This window comes from Acinonyx jubatus, chromosome A3 (genome assembly GCF_027475565.1).
Source record: "Acinonyx jubatus isolate Ajub_Pintada_27869175 chromosome A3, VMU_Ajub_asm_v1.0, whole genome shotgun sequence".
Taxonomy (NCBI): domain Eukaryota; kingdom Metazoa; phylum Chordata; class Mammalia; order Carnivora; family Felidae; genus Acinonyx; species Acinonyx jubatus.
This window is the reverse complement of record NC_069388.1, coordinates 124278051-124300516: the sequence shown is the minus strand read 5'-3', so window position 1 is coordinate 124300516 and position 22466 is coordinate 124278051. Positions and strand designations below refer to the sequence as shown.

The window sequence follows — 22466 nt, the reverse complement described above, 5'->3', positions numbered from 1 at the left end:
AAATGCTTTTTCTCTTACAAGTGTGACCTCCTAGGACATCCATGGCCTTGCCCCCTCAGATACACAGCTCTGTGTCTTCTGGAGTTCCTGCTGTACACCTGTCATTGCCTCCATGTCGACATTTTAACGGGCCCAGGAATCTTCAGAAACATTAACTGGGGAATATTTAAGGCCCTTTAATCTGTAGATGGTTTTCACTCAAGTGGTGACTGACCCACAATTCATGCGGCTCCTATTGACTTCCCTCCTGCCCATTTGGCCCTGTCAGGTCCCAACCTCTCTGAAAATCACTGATGTCCTCACTCTCCCTTTTCTGCCTTGTACCCACTCTGTTGCTTGGCCTGGGAGGCATCTCTAATTTTGGAGGTGGATCAGAGTGAAGGAGGCTGAGAGCCCTTCCCGTGTAATAATGTTTCTGCCAGATATTGCCTTGTTCCAAGTCTTCTTAGGCTTTTGGAAAACAACATCTAGAGTCCTTGATGTTCTTTGGTGGCCCTGTCACATCCATTCTTAGATAGACTGTGCACTGAGTGGTGGGGCAGCTTCATTAGGATCTACAGCACCAGAGAAGCAAAATAATCAATATTGATAATAACTGCCATTTAGAGGCTGCTCAGCATGTGACTGAATTGTGGCTGCGCTTTCTGGCCACGATCTACTTGAACCATCACGGTAACCAGGTGAGATGAATATTTCTAACCTCATCTTACAAGAGAGGAAGCTGCCCTAGACCGCATAGCTAGTAGGCGGCAGAGATGAGACCCAGACTATGGATACAAAAGTCTGGTTCTTTTTGCTGCACCAATATAGCTTTCAGTTGAATATGAGAGAGAGAGAGATTTATGAAATAGAGGTGACATTAGCCTAATGTAAGCTCCTCTAGGCTGCTTTTTCTTTATTGGTTGAATCAAAGTGGTCCAAGCATGTGTGGGAAGTCTGAGTGCTTAGGAGCCTGACACTGGGCCAATTCATTAAATGTGCAAAACTTAACCTAGCAACATTTTTGTAACATATGAGCAGCCTGCATCGATGTGGATGTTCTAGTTCTAGTGAATTAAAAGGATCAGTTCTTTGAGTTTGGGAGACTACTAGAATAAAATATTGGAGCATTCTTCATGAGGGGATTAAAAGAGACACATCAAAAGTGTTTTCAGATGCTGGCATTCTGCAATTCTAATTCCTGCAGATACCCACTTTTTTTTTCTTACAGTCCAGAGTTCTTTTGATTATATATATATGTGTGTATATACACACACATATATATATATGTATATATATATATATATATATTTTTTTTTTTTACACCTACTATGCCATGAATTCATAGAGAATGGTTTCCAGCAACTCAGGCACCTTTCCATTGGCTCTCACAAAGTGTGCTTCTCTGGGCAGAGCAGGCTGGTGCTTTGCTTGAATCCAAGTACCCTTCTCTTTGGCTTCCCTCTTTTTTTGATAATTTCCCTGCACATGCTTCAGGAAGCTATCTTGGCTCTTTGAGTGTTTAATATGCTTGATATGTACGTTAATTCTCTTGGCAAGAATCTTGCCCTTAACCTGTGTGTTTACAATAATGCCAAGAGCTTGTGGAGTAATGTAGACTCTTCCAGTTTTGACATGGGAACATTCATGAGGCATTCCTTTTTGAATAGCGCCCACTCCCTTGATGTCTACAATATTGCATTTCTGGAAGATTCACATGTATGTGGCCAAAGGAACAACCCCACACTTTCTAACAAGACTAGAGAACACTTAGTGGGTACCTCCCCTCTTTCCCTTCACGTTGGACATTTTTGCAAATTACTAGAAGTTGGTGGTTTTCAGATGCCCACCATTATATTAATTTTAATTAAAAAGACTGAGGTCTAATGAAAATGTGGAGTAGATGTGGAGCCTAAGAAAAATGTGGAGTAGAACTTGAGGTGGAGGTAAAATGGGAGAAAAGAGAGTCGCACACACTACAAACATTGGCTCTGGAATAAAGAAATTTCTGATACTTTGTCCAGAAAGAAGAGGCATAAGAGTACAATTGAAAGAGACCCAGGTGTGAACAAAAGGGCTAAAATTATAATGGGAAGGATTAGTAGAAGTAAGGGCAAATTTTCAGGGCTGTAATGTTGAGAACAACCTATGGGATCTTGATTTTTTTCTGCATGTATAAGAAGCGCCTTCCCCTTCTTTTCTGGGGGCAGTTGACACCACCTTTGGAGCAGTAGACAAGAAACTGGAGCCTTGACATTCGTGGGGGCTGGAAGTGAGAAGGTCTTCCCTAGTAAGGAATAGAAAGAGTGCGGCTGAGGGGGCTGGGCTAAAACAATGCTCTCCTGCTGCAAAAGCACTGCACTCCTTATACCCTACTAGGGCCTCCCAACGTGGGTCTGGTTTTGGAGATGCCCTGCGCACTTTTCTTCAAGATTATAGCTTACAGGGTTTATCTATCTACCTACAGAACATTCAAACTGTCCAACAAAAGATTTTAAACTTAATGAAAATGAATAATAGTAGCAGGGAGAATGGTCCTGCAGAGGAGGTGTAAATATCTACTCCTATCAAAAGAGGCAAAGTAAAACCCCATGAGATGAGAACCAATAGCCCCAGAGCAATACAAGAAATTCTGGCTCTCATTAGAAGCATAGCCAGCTTCAAATCTGCCTTTTAAATGGATTTTGTTAGATTAAATGGATTAAGCTAGATTTTATTTTTTCTACTTCCCCTCAAGTCCATTTGTAGGGTGCAGTACATCTCTTCCTAGCTACCAGACAGACTTATCTGGGCACAGGGGACTCCTATTCAACAAGTTGGTTGACTTGCACTGATAGACAAGGAAAACATGTGATAGGCAGAATAATGGTCCCCAAAGATGGCCATGCCATAATTTCTGGGATCTGGGAATATGTTAAATTACATGGCAAAAGGCTTTGCAAATGTGATTAAGGTTAAAGATCTGGAGAGGGAAACAGCATTCTGGATTATCCAGGTGAGCCAAATTTAATCACATGAGTTCTTAAAAGTAGAAAATCTTTTCAGATTTCAGGAAACCAGAGAGATGGCTGTGTGAGAAGGACTCAGTCTGCCATTGCTGGCAATGAAGACGGAGCCAAGGAGTGCAGGCAGCCTTTGGAAGTTAGAGAAGGCAAGCACACTAATAGAAAGATTCCTTGCCTAAACCTAGATTTTATCCAACTCACACCTGTATCAGACTCCTGAACTACAGAATGATAGGGTAAATTTGTATTATTTAAGCTATCAAGTTGGTGGCAATTTGTTACAGCAGCATTGAAAATTAATGCAGTGTGGGAGCAGAAACTATGTCTGATTCATCTTTCTACTCCCTGTTCTCTGTAGAGTGATGAGTACATGTATGAGCTCAGTGAATGTTTTTTGGAAGGAAGGAAGGAAGTCTAGATTGGGCAAAATCTCATAGCATCTCAGTCTAGAAACCTCCTAGGAAGCTGTACTCAAGGACAGGGCTTGGAGAGGTAGGGAGCTACACATTTTCTTGAGTGTTAATATTACATAGGAAGGAAGGAAAGAAGGAAGGAAGGAAGGAAGGAAGGAAGGAAGGAAGGAAGGAAGGAAGGAAGGAAGGAAAAGAGGAAGGGAGGGAGGGAAAGAGGGAGGGAGGAAGAAAAGAAGGAAAGAAGGGAGGGTGGGAGGGGGTACAAGTATAGTGCACTCCCCCAAGAGATTCCATTCTAGCACATAAATGAATAAAAGAATAATCAGGTAATAATTTGTGCATGCCACGGACATTAGAAAAGGAAGAGGAAGGAGAGAGGGCCTCTGTTCCTCACTGGCTGTTGGCTAGAGGTCTTTCCAAGTTCCTTTCCATGTGGGCTTCTTCACAGGGTGTCTTGACAACATGGCAGCTGGATTCCCTCAGAGAGAGTGAGATAGAGAAAACGAGAGCAAGAGGGAGAGGGAAAGTGTACTCAAGACAGAAATCAGTCTTTTTGTAACCTAATGTTAGAAGTGACCTTCCTTCACCTTTGTTGCATTAATTCCTTAGGAGTGAGTCGCTAGGTTGAGCCCACACTCCAGGGAGGGGTTATACCAGATGTGAATACCAGAATGAGGTAGAGGTTGCCCACCATAGCTGGAAAACTTTAATGGCCCCCCTTTTCTCCAGACAGTAGACGAGAGAACTTCTCCAAAGGCTGCAGGCAAAGAAGTAGACACACCCCATCCTCATTTCTCTGGGAGCCACCACTTCCGCCATCGCCTGCGTGGTCTGCGTCACAGTCCTCGTGGGACATTTAGAAGGGTATTAACTACCGATGATTTTGCCCTGAGTGACAAAAGTCTCTATTGGGCAAAATCTGATAGCATCTCACTCTAGAAACCTCCTAGGAGGCTGTACTCAAGGACAGGGCTTGGAGAGGTAGGGAGCTACACATTTTCTTGAGCTGTTAATATCACATAGGAAAAGAATATTGGCTCAAGAATAAGAGAACTTGCGTGTGAATTCACACGACAGGAATGAATTTAAGCAGGTTGCTTACACTCTCTGAGTTTGTTTTCTCATTTGTAAAATGGGCATCTACCTGTGGTGTAGCCATTTAATATGCTTTGTGGTCACTTCTGTGAATACATGTCTTGAGAATTTCACTAATTCCTAATTCCCTGAGAAACTCATGACCTGAGCTTTCCTGGAAGCTCTGGTACCGGCCAATGATACAGGCACTGCCAGTCAAATGGCTGGACAGACATGCTGAATTCAAAGTATACTCGTGAGAAAAAGGGCCTCAGGAAAAATACATTTTCTGGAGACTGTGGTGGCAGGGGTTTTGCTCAAGGACGCCGCATAGTTCTTGTGCCAGATCAGCATCAGTGGTACAGGCACTGTGTATTGTGATATGTTAGATGCAGGAGGGTCACCATTGGCGTATTCTTACAGGGTGGCTTGGCATGGTTTCCAGCTGCCAGGTTCCAACTTAACCTTCTGGCAGGCCTGGAGATCCAGTGAGCTACCTAATATCATAAATTAAATTCCACTTCTACTTAAACCACCTAAGGTGTACTATTTTAGCAATTGAGAGCATTGACTGATCCACTGCCTCTCAGGGTATCATGGGATAAAATGAGGTAATGTATGTAAAGCACTTTTATACAGTAGGCACTAAGCAAATGGTATCTATCTGTTAATGTTTATTTTATTACTATGCCTTTCTTTCAATGTCACGTGGGGACCTCATGAGTGAAAATCGAATCTCAACTGTATGCTTCTACTGCAGACCAGGAATCTCAACACCGGGTGGTTTTGCCCTCAAGGGGTGTTGGACAATGTCTGGAGACATTTGTGGTTGTCACAAGCAGGGGTGGAGTGCTACCGGCATTTAGTGGGTAGAGATGCCAGGGATGCTGCTAAGCATCCTACACAGGACAGTCCCAATGCAAAGAATGATCTGGTCCACTCTCCAGTTAACAGAGCTCAAAGCCGAGAAACCCTTCTGTAGACTCAGAAGCAGAATGCAACCTGGCCATCGCTCTTCATTCTGTCAATAGCAACCTGTCAAATTTTGCCAGGACTGGTTCCAGCATGGACAAACTCCAGATGCGGGAACACCAGAGTGTAAATTTAATCACACAATTTCATGTCCCTGGAAAGCACTACCAAGGCTATGAGAGGAGCACATGGAATGGGACAAGTTTTCGTAAATATATTCCCAATATCCTGGATTAAGGAATGAGGAAACTAAATACATAAATTAAGAAATAGCAATTTCTGCTTGATTGGCCAATAAAATTGGGACATTTCATTTCTTTGTTCAATTTTGCTGATGCTATTTTAATGACTGGGGCTTCCTATGTCAGAGAATCTTGGTATTTCCCTCACAGACTATAAATCTGTATTACGCCCACATATAGCAATATAGAGTCTATGCAGTTATGCACTTTTATTAGTGCACAGAAAATTGAAACATAAAACATCAAATAGGCTGTTTCTTTTAACCACAGATACGAGTTGAATTCATTGCCATTTTGTTCTTCAGCTTTATAATGACTATGGCTCATTGCAAATGGCAAATGTGTCAAGAGAAGAAGACATTCGTGATACAGTACCATTGATGAGCATGTGACCTCACCAGATGTCTCCCTCAGCTTCCCCTTCTAAAAGGGTGAACCAGATTGACCTCCAACATCCTCCCTGATTTCTGGGATTCTTAGGGGTTGCCAGGCTCCTAAGGTCCTCTCTGGAGGGAAGCAGTCTTGAGTTTGTTGGAGCATTGCACAATGCAGCTTCAAATTCAAGGTCATGACCTTTTCTAGACATAGACCAAGATCACCTCCACCTGACAGGGTGCTTTTCTGAAGATCATGTGGGACACACTAGTTGTTTTTTATTAGTTCAGGGCCAAAAAAGAGCTTCTAGGAAATGGGAGTGCAATCTTGTATCCAGGTTTTATCTTTCTAGTTGGATTATCAGACCCCCATCAAGGTTTCTGCCTTTTCAGCCAGGATTCTTATACCCCATCTGGTTTTAAACCCTCTAATAGGTCAAAATCTCCTTGAGAGGAGAAATGGTGTCTCATGCACTATTGTGTGCTCCCACGCACAGAACCTTCTATATGTATATGTACATAGATACATAAATGTTTTTCAGAGCAATATTTTATTTAGCCAACATTTCTTTCAATAAACACTTTTACTAAAGCATAAAATGTATAAAAGTGCACAAATTCTAGGAGTACAGATGGACAACAGTCACAAAGTCCTTTATCCTTTTTTTAATGTTTATTTATTTTTGAGAGAGAGAGAGAGAGAGAGAGAGAGAGAGAGAGAGTGTGTGTATGTGTGTGTGTGTGAGAGAGAGAGAGAGAGAGCAAGGGAGAGGGAGAGAAAGACGGAGACACAGAATCTGAAGCAGCTCTAGTCTCCGAGATGTCCGCACAGAGCCTGACGTGGGGCTTGAACCCATGAACCAAGAGATCATGACCTGAGCCAAGATCGGACACTTAACCAACTGAGCCACCCAGACGCCCCAAGTCCTCTATCCTTAAGCAACCACTAATATACTTTATGTCCCAGGAGATTTGACTGTTATGGACATTTCATATAAATGAAACCATACAGTAAGTGATCTTTTATGACTGACTTCTTTCATTTAGCATAAAGTTTTCAAGAATTGCCCATACTGTAGTATGTATCATTATGTTATTCCTCTTACTTTTAATTCCTTTAATTTATTGCTGAATAATAATTACTTGTGTAGACATACCACATTTCATTTATCCATTCCTTAGTCAGTGGACATTTTGGCCACTCTGAATAGTGCTGCAGTGAACACTCATGTAGAAGTTTTGAACTGTCTTATGTTTTTAACTCTCTTGTGTATATACCTATGTATGGAGCTGCTGGATTTTATAACTCTTAAGTTTAGCTTTTTGAGGAATGACCAAACTGGTTTTCAAAGCAGCTGCACCATTTTATCTTCCCAACAGTAATATATGAGGGCTTCAATTTCTCTACATCTTCACCATACTTGTTATTATTATTAGTTTTTGATTCCAGCCATCTGTTATGGGCTGACTGATGTCTCCCCCCACCCACTCCAAATTCATAAATTGAAGTCCTAATCTCCAGTACCTCATAATATGACTGTCTTGGAAATAGGGTCTTTAAAGAGGTAATTAAGTAAAAGTGAGGTTCTAAGGGTGAGTCCTAATCCAATATGCCTGGTTTCCTTATAAGAGTAAATTTGGACACAGAAAGGTACAGAGGGAAGACCATGTAAAGACAGAGAGAAGAAGCCCATCTACAAGCCAAGGAGAGAAGTCTTAGAAGAAACAACTATGCTGACCTCTTGATCTTGGACTTGGAGTCTCTAGAATTGTAGACTAGAAACTAATCTAGAAAATAAATTTCCATGTGTAAGCCACCCAGTCAGTGGACCTTTGGTATGGTCCCTAGCAAACTAACGTTCCATCCTACAGGATGCAAAGTGGTATCTCATGTTTTGGTTTTCTTTTCTTTAATTGATGTATAATTAACATACAATGTTATACTAGCTTCAGGTGTATGCACACCGACTCAATAATTCCACACATTACTCACGGCTCACCACTGTAAGTGTAATCACCATGTGTCACCACACATTATTACAAGCTTTATTCTCTGTGACTGATTTATTTTATAACTGGAAGTTTGTACCTCTGTATCCCTTTTATCTATTTCACCCACCTCCCCACCCACCTTCCCTCTGGCAACCACAAGCTTATTCTCTGTATTTAAGACTCAGTTGTGTTTTTTTTGGGGGGGTGTTTTGTTTCTTCCTTTGTTTCGTTTTTAGGATCCCACGTATAAGTGAAATCATATGGTATTTATCTTTCTTTGTCTGACTAAGTTCACTTAACATAATACTCTTTAGGTCCATCTAGTCATGGTTTTGATGTGCTTTTCCCTTACAACTAATGACAAGTTTCCCTGAGCTTTCTGGCCAGAATTTGTGTATCTTCTTTGAAGAACTGCCTACTTGGAACTTTTGCCTATTTTAAAATTAGGTTATCTGTATTTTTATTGTTGAGTTAAAAGTAGTTTTTTTTAAATATATACTTTAGATACAAGCCTTTTATCAGATATCTGATTTGCAAAAAAAATTCTCCCATTCTGTGGGTTGTCTTTTCATTTTCTTAATGGTATAGTGTGCAGGGTAAAAGTTTTAAATCTTTAGGGAGTCCAATTTTTTAAAGTTTTTTCTTTTCATTTGTAATTTTAGTTTTGTATCAAAGAGATCAATGGCTAACTTCACAAAGATTTACTCTTACGTATAAAACTCTATGAATTTTATAGCTTTAGCTCTTACATTCAGGTCTTGAATCCACTTTGAGTTGAATTTTGTGTGTAGTGTGTGTGGGTATCCAATCAGCCCAGAATGATATGTGAAACTTTGCTTTGTTTTTGGAAGTTAAATCATTTTGTATTCCTATGGTAAGTAGAACTGTGTGTGTGTGTGTGTGTGTGTGTGTGTGTGTGTGTGTGTATCGCTGGATATAAATTGCTAATATTTCATTTAGAATTTTCCATCTTATGCTTTTAGGTAAGATGGCCTGATTCTCCTTTACTATCGTTTCATTGTTAGTTTTTAATATCAAGCTTATGTTGGCTGCATGAAATGATTTAGGAAGTGTTCCCTCTTGCACTAACCTCTGGAAGAATTTGTATAAGATTTTTTTATTAATTTCCTCTGTAAGCATTAGGAAAATTTCAATGAAACCACCTTGTCCTGAAATTTTCCCTTAAGATATTTTTAAGGAATATTTTATTTATTTATCTATTTATTTACTTTTGTTATTTTTAAAAGTTTTTATTTAAATTCTAGTTAGCTAATATACAGGGTAATACTCATTTCAGGTGTATAACTAGAGATTCAACACTTCTATATGGCACCTGGTGTTCATCATGACAAGTGCACTCCTTGATCTCCATCACCTCTTTATCCCATCCCTCAACCCACCTCCCCTATGGTAACTATCAGTTTTTTCTCACATACAGTTAAGAGTCTGTTCCTTGGTCATCCTCTCTTCTCCCCCCCCCCCCTTTTGCTTGTCTGTTTTGTTTCTCAAATTCCACATATGAGTGAAATCATATGGTATTTGTCTTTCTCTGACTGACTTATTTTGCTTAGCATTATACTCTTTAGCTCCATCCATGTCGTAAACGGCAAGATTTCATTCTTTTTGATGGCTGAGTAATATTCCAGTGTGTGTGTGTGTGTGTGTGTGTGTGTGTGTGTGTGTGTGTGCGCGCGCGCACCACATCTCTTTATCCACTCATCAGTTGAGGGACATTTGGGCTGTTTCTCTAAATTTTTTGGTAGCTATAGGACCATTGAAATTTCCTATTTCATCTTATATCAATATGGCAGGTTGTGTTTTCTTAGGATCTTGTTCATTTCTTCTACTTTTTCAAATGTTTTTTCCATAAAATTATTTTTAATATCTTTTTCAATCTTTAAAATTTCTACACTAACTTTTTCAATCACATATTGGTAATTTGTGTCTTCTTCCTCTTTTTTTTTTTTTTTTTTTGATAAGTTTTGCCAAGGGTTTATCTATTTTATTAGTTTTTTAAAAGAATCACCCTTTGGCATTTTTTTGTTTTTTTAAATTTTACTTATTTAAGTAATCTGTACACCCAACTTGGGGATCAAAATCATGACCCCAAGATTAAGAGTCACTGCTCTTCTGACTGAGCCAAGCAAGCATCCCTGTTTATTTTTTTAAAAATTATTTTATTATTTTTTTTTACATTTTATTTTTATTATTTTTGAGAGAGAGAGAGATAGAGCACAAGTAGGGGAAAGGCAGAAACAGAGAGGGAGACTCAGAATCCAAAGCAGGCTCCAGGCTCTGAGCTGTCAGCACAGAGCCCTACGTGGGGCTCGAACTCACCAACTGTGAGATCATGACCTGAGCCGAAGTCAGACGCTTAACCAACTGAGCCACCCAGGCTCCCCACCTGTTTACTTTTTCTATTCTTCTTTCGTTTTATATTTTATTCATTTTTGCTATTGTCTTTGTTATTTTTATCCTCTATTATATTTTGATATAATTTTCTGTACTTTTTCTAACTTCTGGAGAAGAATGTTTACATCATTGATTTTTAGTTTTGTGTCCTTTGCAATATATATTATTAAGGTTATAAATTGCAGTAGCCCACAGTTGTTTATATTTTGTGGTTCTCACAATTATCTAATTCAAATTAATTTTGCAAGTTTTTGTAATTTATTCTTTGACCCATGAGTTTAGAAGTATATCACTTAAAAAATAAATAAATGTTAAAAAAAATTTTAAAAGGGCGTGCCTGGGTGGCTCTGTTGGTTGAGTGGCCGACTTCGGCTCAGGTCATGATCTCACAGTCTGTGAGTTCGATCCCCACGTTGGGCTCTGTGCTGACAGCTTGGAGCCTGGAACCTGCTTTGGATTCTGTGTTTCCCCCTCTCTCTCTCTGCTCCTCCCCTGCTTGTGCTCTATCTCTCTCTGTCTCTCAAAAATAAATAAATGTTAGAAGTATATCACTTAATTTCCAAGAATTTAGGGATTTTTCTCTCTATACTTTATTATTGATTTCTATCTCAACTTTCTAGTTATTGCGAGAAAACATACACTAAATGATTTTAATCTTTGAAATTGTTGGTGCTTGCTACGTGGCTTAGCATATGGACAGTTTTAGTAAATATTCCATTGGCATTTGCAACAAATGTGTATACTGTAGATATGCAGAACAGAGTTCTGTCAGTTAGTTCGTATATATTAATTGTGTTGTTTAAATATTTTGGCTGATTTTTCTGCCTGCTAATCTGCTCTTAAACCTAATATCAGTCCTTATTTCTGTAATTTATTTTAAAAATCAGGGGCGCCTGGATGGCTCAGTTGCTTGAACTTCTGACTTCAGCTCAGGTTATGATCTCACAGTTGGCGAGTTTGGGCCCTCATCTGGCTTTGTGCTGACAGCATGGAGCCTGGAACCTACTTCAGATTCTGTGTCTTCTTCTCTCTCTGCCTCCCCCTCGCTCGGGCTCTGTCTCTGTCTCTGTCTCTGTATCTCTCTCTCTCAAAAATGAATAAACATTAAAAAATCATGATTTGTGGTTTAACTCGTATTATTTTATTTAAAATACAATGTGCTTATTTTTAAAATGCTATTGTATGTTGTTGTAACCTCTGTTTTGTGTAGTTGTATCTAATCTTAATCACCGTAGGAGTTGTAACAAGGAGAGTATTGAGAAACTTGATACATTTAGTGATACAATTATAAATAACTTCTGCTGATCCCCTGGAGCTACCAGCTTTGGGATCCTTGATTTTGATTAGCATTAGTGATACTAAAATAAATTCTTCCTGGGTTCTGCCTTGTTCTTCGTGAAACAATGAAGCTACCATAGAACCTGATATTATATACATCATTATCACCATTCCTCTGGAAATTTCCATCTTCACAGAATTTTCTTTTTGGTCAGATTTTGGGAACACAATGATTCATTTCTTTTTTAAAATTTTATTTATTTATTTATTTATTTATTTATTTAATATAATTTGTTGTCAAATTGGCTAACATACAGTGTATACAGTGTGCTCTTGGTTTTGGGGGTAGATTCCCGTGATTCATCGCTTACATAAAACACCCAGTGCTCATTCCAACAAGTTCCCTCCTCAACGCCCATCATCCATTTTCCCCTCTCCCCCATCCTCCCATTAACCCTCACTTTTAATTCGAAGGTGAAAGAGTAAACAAGATTGTGTTATATTACTGATCTTTTTCTCCAAATTACAAATGTGAGCTCATTATTTAACAAAGGATAATTTTCCTGATTTTTGGATTGGTTTACTAGAAAACTCTTATGAAGATACAGATTTAACCCACTTAGTTATCATTTTAACAAATTACTACATGGATATGAAACATCTACATGGAGATAGATATAAAACACAGGGTTGTAATGTTTGAATACTGAAGATAAGATGTCTCAGGAAATTGAGACCATCTGGCTGTTGTAAGCATATAGACTGACTTCTACAACACATGTTGTCAGAATAAAGGTATATACCAGGTTGCACCACGGCATTTTACTGTGTGTCAGCATGTGATATGGACAGTAAAGCCATCGGTACATTCACAGGGAAAAAGGTAATAAACTTTTGGAGCTATCTGAGCAGTATTTGTGTCTGGAAGTAATGGAAACATGATTGCTGTCGAGTTGGGACAATAGCTGCTTCTGCAGAACTGAATCATTTATTCCTCTCCTGTGGTATCACAATGTAGTATGAAGAAGACTGAGTTAGTGGTTCAGGAGATCAGGGTCCCAGATTCTACTGCTCACCTGCTCTGTGATCTTAAGCAAATCTCTTCCCTTCTAGGTATTAGCTCCTCATCTACAAAAGTCAGGAGTAACCCTACATGGAGGCTCAGGCCAAAGCAAGCCGAGAATGTACACACAAAAGAGAGAGCAAGATGAGGGAGGGAGTCCCCAGGACTTAACTGTCTGAGTACTGCTCGTTCCAGTGAATGTATGTTTTGCTCCAATGTTATCTGTTTTGTTAAAAACAGATGCCATTTTTAACACAGTTGGCCATATTTCAGTTAAATTGTTGGTCTCCAAAAAGTGAGCTGTATTTATTCCTGTGTCAAAGTGAAGGATCCTGGGCTGCTATCAAGTGGTCACTGGTAGGGGCCCCCACTTTCCGTCCTGTGGCCCGACCATTGCAACTGTCCATGTTGCCTTTGTTAACGAGTAAGGCTGATGAGTCAGGCTGGCAGTGGCAGATCAGGGAAGACTGTGTAGACAAAACAAATATATTCATGTTTTCTATCACTCCCTGAAAGGCAGAGAGGGGAGTACAAATTTTCAAATACCTCCTGTAGATAGGGAAGAATACTGTACCCTGTCAGAGGGTCTCTGCTGTCTCTCTTAAACCTAGTTGAGTTTCCACACTAGATATACAGGCAGGAAGGAGGGAGGGTTGTGTATATGCATGGTAGTGGTGCACAGAACATTGGGGAACATTGGTCAGCTGGGCTTAGACAGTGACAGTCAGAGCAAGCCACATCCCATTCAGCCTTTGGTTGGAGACAGATACAACATTGATGGTTGGCTTGCCAAGCTCAACATGACACATTCCAGGAAACTGGCCGGGGTGGGCTGCATACAGCTGGACCTAATCCCTGTTAGTTTTGAGCAAAAACTATCTACCCTCGACTTTGCCCTCCCTCACTTTCCCTTTCCCTCCCCTTGACCTTCTCTTTCCTCGGGAGAGACTGATCAGAAGAGGTGACTGAGCTGAGTGGGGGCATGTAGGCAGGGAGGCTGAAAGCCTCTTGTTCTCTTGGTCCTACATGAGGACAGCCAGACAGCCCTGTGGATACAAGTATTGCCAAATAATTGGGTTTTTGAGTGAATTAAAAAAAACACCTTTTCTGGGTTTAAGAGGGGAAGTTCATGATTTGAGGTCCTTGCCTCTCAGCGGACATCCTTGTGCAGGGCACCCCACTCGAGATCCTGGAGCAGCCCCGAGGCCTCGGGTTTTGTTTCCAATTGGGACATTCCTATGACAGGGGTAGGGTTGGACGGTCAGCTCCCCCTTTGTCATTGCAGACTGCTTCCTTTCTGCCAAGCTGGGGCATTTGCAGTCATGCTTGGATGTACACACCCACAAAAGAGTTAAGAATTTGGCTAATTCAGTGCATTGTGTTTTTGCTTTTGTTTTTGTTTTGCTTTTGGTTAGGGCAGGAGCAATGACTCACATTTTTTTCCTTCTGCTTAGAGGGTTTTATAAAATTCTGTTTGTTATTAGCTTATAGGATGGGACTGGTGCAGAGAAGGAAAGCATTTGCCAGCCTGTGTAGGGAAAATTTCTACAGACTGTTGTTAGGATTATGTGCCCTTGGAAGAGCATTAAAAGTTATAGCTGTTTATGTTTAGGGTTATATTCCAAATGTGTTTTGGTTTAAAATTTATAATAAATTAGAGATAATGTTGGTGGATCCTAAAGGACCTGACCAAAGGAATGCTTCCATTTGTAGTATGACTAGAAGCAAATGGTTTTGAGGTAAGAAAAAGCGGTTGAGCCAGGACTGATCAGATCCTCCTCTCCTGGCTGAGGCTTAAAAGAAGATGATCTAGTGAGAGACATCCATGTAGGTACGGGGTGGGGGGGGGAAGGAACACAGAGAGTCTAAGGCAGGGCTCCGCTTCTTCATGTGACAGTGGGGGACACAAGTGGACCCCTCATGGCTTCACTTGGCAAATCAGCAGCCTAAAATATGGGGGGATATAAAAGCCATGAAATCACAGTTCAGGGAGTTATGACTGTCACTTCCATCTCTGACTCAGGAGGGGAGAAATGGTCAGGCCAAAAAGTGCCCTTCAACTCAGGGTCCAGCATGGGAGAATTAAAGAATCGGCAATTGGTAAAAACTTACATTTTTCTCTTTCTGTACATGGTATCCAGACCTTTTTTTGACCTTTCAAAATGTTTTTTGAAGTGCCTGTTGTTGAGATTACTCAATTGTACTAAGTCATGAGGGGAGGCTGGGGGATTTGGAGAGCTAGTCTTCAGATCCTCAAGCTACTAATAAAGCTATTTTGCTATATAAATTGGGATATACACCAAAACCACTCTTTATTTTTTGCTCTCTGATGATGAGAAATGTGTAAGCTCCCCATACAAAAAAAAAAAAAAAGTGTATCTCGGTATGATGCCTGTGACTAATGGAGATAATAGTGATGCTGTGGCTTGAGGAAAATATAAAAAATAGAACCTGTTAAGCTTTGGATTTATGAAATACCAAGATCCCTTGTTTAAGCCATTAACAACTTGACAGATACCCTGCTGTATATACGGGCCATGTTGTAGATCTCTGTCTAATGAGCATTCAAGGGAATCACTAATCTAAGCCTAGGAATGTCTACAAAGGCTGATTTTCACCACTCTAAGAAATATTCAGAGACTTTGGGGTCAAATTCCATGTTGAGATAAAATGTGATATTGTCATTGTTCCGTTTTCTGCAGTAGCTCTATTCTGGCTGTTCATGAGTAGGCCATCATGTATTTATGACATTGGTCAGAATGCCTGACTTTGTGTAGTGCATGGTAGGGCTACACATAATGGGTGGTCAATATTTTCTCATTTGCTGATGTAGTTCTCTTTTGAGTGGAAAGAAAGAAATTGTTTTGAAATTGATGGCATATGTGGGAATTCTTGGTGTAATCTACTATCTGAAAGTTTTCCTGACAGGTTGCAACTATTTAATTATGTTCACTAAAGACTTCTGAAAAGCTATGGCAATGAGGTAGACATAACATAACATTATATTTGTATACTATATTGCTTTATAGTTTAAATACAAATTATTTTTATGTAATCAAATTCTTAAAATAATCCTATGAAATAGTTGTTCTTAACTCCATTTTATAGGTGAGGAAAGTGGGGAGATGAAATGGTTAGTCCAAGCATCAAAATAAGGACCAATTTTTTTAAGCTTCTTATCTTTTTTTAGATTAAAAATTTTTAAGTTTATTTATTTATTTATTGAGAGAGAGAGAGAGCACATGAGCAGGGGAGGGGCAGGGAGAGAGGGAGAGAGAGAATCCCAAGCAGGCTCCACACTGTCAGCACAGAGCCTGATATAGGGCTCGAACCCATGAACCATGAGATCATGACCTGAGCCGAAACCAAGAGTCAGACGCTCAACTGACTGAATCACCCAGGCGCCCAAAACTTATCTTGTGCTTTTTCTGCCTCACTGCTTTTACAAGACCTTGGCTGTAGTTCAAGAGGAGACATTCCTTGGCTGGGTGGCCCTAAGTAAATCACTTTGCCTCATCGGTCTTAGTTTCTTAAGCCATGGAGTCAGGTAATCAATACCTGTCTCAACAACCTTAAACCCACAGAAATAGCCAAAAAAGGCCAAGGCAGGAAAGGCGTTAGTGTCCCTTTTTCCTTGCTAGAAAGATATAAAGTATAGAGACTTCCCATGACTGATTTTCTTCTATCTTCTGCCATCTTTCTGTAAAGTTACCCATAATTCCCTTGTGCTTTCAACACTCTCTGATCATGACCGCTTAGAGGGGTAGAATAGACCTTAGACTATTAGTTTGAGATTTTTACTATCTATACTGAGTTTGTCTTCCTCTTTTTTTTATAGGCTTATCTCTGCTTTTGAATCTACCTCTGAACTCATTGCCCAGCTACATGGTCTCATTCTTCAGTCAGAACCCTGGCTTTACCTAATCCCAAGGGTCTACCTGGAAATTTGATTCTAGACTCTACAAGTATGACCTGTTCTTTCCTACTATTGTCTCACTATACTGCTTCTGATAAACACCTGGTGCGTGTAGGCAATTCTTGGGAGCACAGCCATTGGTATTTACAAACTTCAAACTTTCTGCTTAGTTAATACCTCTCTCTCTCTAAATGGTTCTTCCCATTTGAAGAAAACCCAGAAATATGTAGCATAAATGTTATCAGTTAGAAGCCATTATGTCCTACATGAATAGCTTGGTCTGTCCATTACCTCCAGCTGTCCCAGCATGCAGTCAGAACACATGTAGCCAATGCCTTCCCTTTCCAGACTCAGGGACAGGGGAATCTGCACGGAGGTGTCACAGATGGCAAGGGAGGTCCAGTGATGTGATTGTGGGGAAATTGATTTGTAAACATTCCGGTGAGAATGGCTTCCCTTCTGAATGGCTATTTTGTAAACTGTTTCTGTGAAACAAGAATGTGTTCCATTAAATATCATCTTGATTCACAGAGTGATCTCTGGTCCACCAGCCAAACTGCTTACAAGCAAACAAGGCAACTCAGTGGCTTCCAAAAAGGAGGCAGGTCTGAGCCTAGGTATTGGTATTTTTCCATGTGTATAAATCTGAAAGAAAGTCTACTGGTGACTTTACAATTAACTTGTGATTTTTCTTGGTGACAATAAAAGGTGTATCTCCTGTTGATATACTCTCAAGTGTTAACAATGTACCCACACAGCAATGTAGACTGAAGAAACATGGACACTCTCCCCTTCTTAGAGCTCTCCATATTTGTGAGAGCCTGAAAACCTGCTAGCTGCCCAGATGGGTGGGCCCAGAGAATTAGCTACTATTCTGGTTGCTTATCCTGCCTGAGCAGGAACATTCTGGGAATATAGAGACCTGGATTCTAGTGCTGGACTTCTAAAAGTGGATAAGTCCCTAATTCTTTCAGAACCTCAGTTTCCTCATCTATAAAATGACAGGTAAAGGAAATTGGAACAGAAGATATTTATGGCTTCTTCCTGCTCTAAACTTTTACAATTTTCTTGTTTCCTTCTCTCCTTTTTATGAAAACATAACTCTCTGTATTGAGAGATCAACTCTCTTTCCCTCACCCCTCTCTGCAAGTGAGTTGGACAGTTTCTCCCACCTAGGCTCCCACTAAGTAAACAGTGTTTGGCCAGATCCACCTGGCATCAGATAATTTCAGATATGAAAATGTAACTTCTCTGGATCTTAAAAAAGAGCTATTAAGACAAACCATACAGCTTGAAAAGGACCCACTCAGGATGCTACAGATTCCATTCTAACTAGATTTGCTGACTATTTAACTGAATTATTTCACTAATTACGGATGTCTGACATTTCACCTCTAAGTGAACTGTAGAAGATTGAGTTGAATCCGAGTTTTTTCTTTCTCATCTCTAAGAAATTATTGTCAGTCCTTCAGCCAAGAGAGGGTGACACTTACTTCACCCTCCCTTCCATTTGGATGACTCCCTCATTGTCCCCAATGATCTCTTGAAATGAACTGGCTCTTACCTCCTGAAGGGTCTCTGCCCCTGTCAAGCATGTGACAGGGACTTGCAGACTTCTACTGGCAGATAAGGTGGCCATCATGATCTCTAGGGCACCTGGTTCTTACAAGTTACGCACATCTACCTCCGCTCCCACATACTTTGCTCCTACTCCTGCTCTCTGCACACTGGCTGCTCCAGCCCAGTGCTTCGGCAGAGCATCCTCCCAACTCCCTTTTCCTACCTCCCTTCCTCTCTTCTTCCCTCTTTCCCTCCCCTTGTCCTCCTTCTCTTCCTCCCTCTCTCCCTTCCCCCCTTTCTCCTCCCACCTCCCTTCCTCTTTCTTTCTCTGCTCACAGCCACACACAGACTGCAAGCCAGCAGACGCTATCTCGGAGTAGATAGATATCATCATTGCTGATTTCTGCACAATGAGAGAGTCTTTCTCCTCCTTTGGAAACGAAAAACCTGGTCTCACGAAGACAAACATAGCAGTGGTACTTTTCCCTTGGCACAACTCTGATGACAAGATCAAACCCATCCAAGTCACTTGTTTAGTTAAGAGTCATGACAAGACACAGAGGACACCCTTGAAGGACCAATTGAAGGGCAGTTAGTAACTAGCCTATTTGTAGAGGAGTGAACAGTGTTAAGGATGCTAATAAAGGATGATGACTCTGAGGAGCTAACTAAACACAGAGGGAACCAGCCATTACCACCTTCAGTCCCAGGGGCAAAGTAGAGCCAAAGTATGAAACCACAGATGGGGCCACCTGACGGGAACTGTGGCTGTAGGGAAGGAGTAGGGAAATAAATACCCCAACTCCCTCTGCTTCTGCCCTCTGACAGCCCACTGGTAGCCCTCCCCTCATGGCTGAACGGGACAGGAAATCAGAAAGCAAGGAGGTCCAGAGATGCATCTTGGAAGTTGGCCTCCTGGGGATGGCAGAGGATGAAAAACAGGCCTGGCCATGCCAACAGGGACTATCTGGTATAGTTACTTTTGCTTTTAAACTTTGTTTCTCATTTCATTTACTTAGATATTTGACACTTCTCTGTATCAAACGTTTCTGAAAACCAACCAATAGGAAACCTAAAGAGGACCCTATTTCTCTTTCTTTTAAAAAAATCTGGCATGGATGGGGCACTTGGGTGGCTCAGTGGGTTGAACTTCTAACTCTTGATTTTGGCTCAGGCCATGGTCTGAGGGTTGTGGGATCAAGCCCCACCCCGCATTGGGACGCTCTCTCCCTCTCTCTCTTCCCCTCTCCCCCACTTGTGCTCTCTCTTTCTAAAATTAAAAAAAAATGAAGTAAAATAAGTTATTTAAAAAATCTGGCATGGCTTCTGCAAAAACATTTATTCAATAGTCTTATATTTAAATAGGGCTTTTCTGGAGAAATCAAGAAGTATATATCTAATACCAAAGTTTAAACAAATTTCAACCTGCACACTGAGAATACTCTCTGTTAACAATGGTTTATTACGCCTACTACACTGGTTGATTGGAAGTAGATTTTACAAAATGCTCTGAACTTGGAGGAATGTTTCTTCTTGAATGCAAAGTCCTATGTATGCAATGAAATAATGGCATGCAGTATCTGTCATTTCAGAACACATTCTTGTTGTTGCAATTATACATTTAAGACATTTCTCTCCCAGGATCCTCTCTGGCCAGAAAGGTGCAAAATCATTCAGCTGAATAAGTATCAGGAATGACTACCTGTTATCAAGGTGAACCACTGGGGATATTTCTCCCAACACTGTCTTTCTTCCTACTTTCTCCCTCACTCTCCACACCTCCTACCTCACTCCTTCTTTCTTCCTCTCCTTTCTGGGCAGAAAGACAAACTTGATAACATGAACATTCATGTATGAATTCAAGCATCCTAGATATATGTATCTTAATACTTTTTGGACGAGTTTAAATAAATAAATTTAATTATCATTGGAGTAAATTAATTTTCAGCTGAAGTAAATTAATTTTCATGTTGGTGATTCTGATGGCTTCCTATCATTAGATTTCTTCAATTTATTTACAAGTTTGTTATGGTTTTTCTTGTTGTGTCATGTTATTGTTTTACTTTGCTTCCCTTGCTCTTCTTTCTTTCTTTATTTTTATAGCCATCTCTATTTGCCTGATAGTTTCCTATTTGCTTGGGTTTGGCCCCCAGTCCTCTCGAATCTGGTGTAAAACCACTTCTAGCTCAAATGACATTTTGAGGATCTTATCTCATGTAAATAGTGGAAATGTTACAGATGCAATCCCAAGGCCTCCGAGTCAAGAGAAGTTTCTAAATCTAAGGCAGTAGGAGGAAAAGGATGACGGTCTCACGGGCAAAATAGGAGTTGTGCAGATCTCGGCTGCTTCTAGCAGGTGCTCCGATATGCTAGTTTCACCGTGTCCCCATCAGCATTTTAAAACAGTGTGTCATTTCAAGATAAATCTGAACAAAGACATTTCCTTGAAAGTTGCTTTAATTTAATTTAATTTAAAAGTTGAAGGAAATCTTAAAGTGTTTAGAGGGTTTATTATGAACTGGAGAAAACTGATATTCTATATCCATTTCTTTTTCTCTCCCAAAGAAAGTACAAATGTCAGGTACTAAAATGTATTGCCTTTCTTTTGGAAATTTTGGAGAGACCTTAAACTCTATGGGCTAATGAAAGTCTACATATATAGATAGGTTCATGATTTTGCCTTCTGAATCATGGGAGTCTGATGTAGGAGGTCTCTGACAACCGGAACTTAGGTAGTTTTTGTTTCTATGATATGTGTTCTGGAGTTCTTTGGAACTTTGAGCCAGGGAAGTAGTTTCAAGTTATGATACCAAGAATATATAGCAATATATACAGCTCCTGGGTCTCTTAGAGGGAAGCAATAGATATTTTTATTCCCCAATTGTAAAACATCCCAGCTGTTGGGCCATTGAATGTTATTGTGTTTTCAAAACCCATTATTTCCCAACAGTAGAACATATCCCAGTTGTTACTTCTGAATAATGACTGAGCTGGTGGTTTTGAGGAGCTATAAACCACATTTTCTTTACCTGCCCCAAACCTAAGAACTCTCCAGACTAAGATATATATGTGTGCATGTGTATATATATGTATATCTTTTACAGCAGGATATTTGGGGGCAAGGTGGGGGGAGTAGGGGAAAGAGTGGAAATTTTAAAGACTTTCAAGATCGAGTGGCAAAAGCCTGTGACTCAGAATTCTATATTTCATTGACCTAGTGGCATAAGTCATTTTTAACAGAATTATTTGTGTCTTCGATCAATCAGTTTCATTTCTACTCCCTGCACACTGCCATTCCCTTCACCATCTCACACTTATCTCTTAGATTCAGCTTCCCTATTTAGGTATAAAAAGAAAAGTGATGCTCATACTGCTTTGGTTACAATTGCAGCTAATGGAATGCTTTCAATAAATTCCGTCTCCCCTGCATCTTCTTTTATGCTCTATCCCAAGGTCTGTTTGCATCTGCTGTCTTCTTGTTTGACAAGCCAGAGTGCCTTCTCCCGATATCTTGTCACATGGTATCTGTTAGGCTCCAGAACCAATGTGCTTTTCTTTTAAAAATGTTACAGATGTATTTGAGGGAATGTAAAGAAGGGCCTGAGGGTTTCTGAAAGGGTGCTGACATAAACAAACGCTGTCAAATGAAACTGCACAGGACCATTTGCATCTGAATCTGAACTCCCAAGCTTTGCTGGTTTTCTTTTGCTCATCTTGGATCCCAGACTGTTCCGTGGATTCTCTTTCTCCTTGAATTTTTCCTGTGGAACATCACCTCCAGTGTGACATCCTAATATCCTGCCCTACATCATAATGGGCACCCCTGACCTCCCACCCAGCCTGCTCAATGCCTTTGTCTTTGTCTCACTGAGTCTGGACTTCGTAATACAGGACAGCTCAGCCCTGTCCAGCTCACACTGGGAAATTCTCCTTGGTTCCCGGTTTCTGTTTACCTTTGATTTTGCCATTTAGAGGCGGTATGGGGAAGCTGTATGCTGGATCTCTTTTCTGTTTTTATGGAAGTATCTCTTTCAGAGTTAATCTCTGTTCTGATTTCGTAACCAAACTGATACCTCCATGCATACTGTATTTCATATCCATATCATTAAATGATTCATGATTCTATATTTTATTGATCTGCCTTCATAGAATTATTTTCAACTAATTATTTGTGTTATATTAGTCT

At 40.2% G+C, this 22466-nt stretch overlaps 1 pseudogene; it reads right to left on the bottom strand.

Moving 5' to 3' along the window:
• Positions 1–1308: 1308 nt before the first annotated feature.
• LOC113604883 (60S ribosomal protein L21-like) lies at positions 1309–1791 on the bottom strand (annotated as a pseudogene).
• Positions 1792–22466: the final 20675 nt, after the last annotated feature.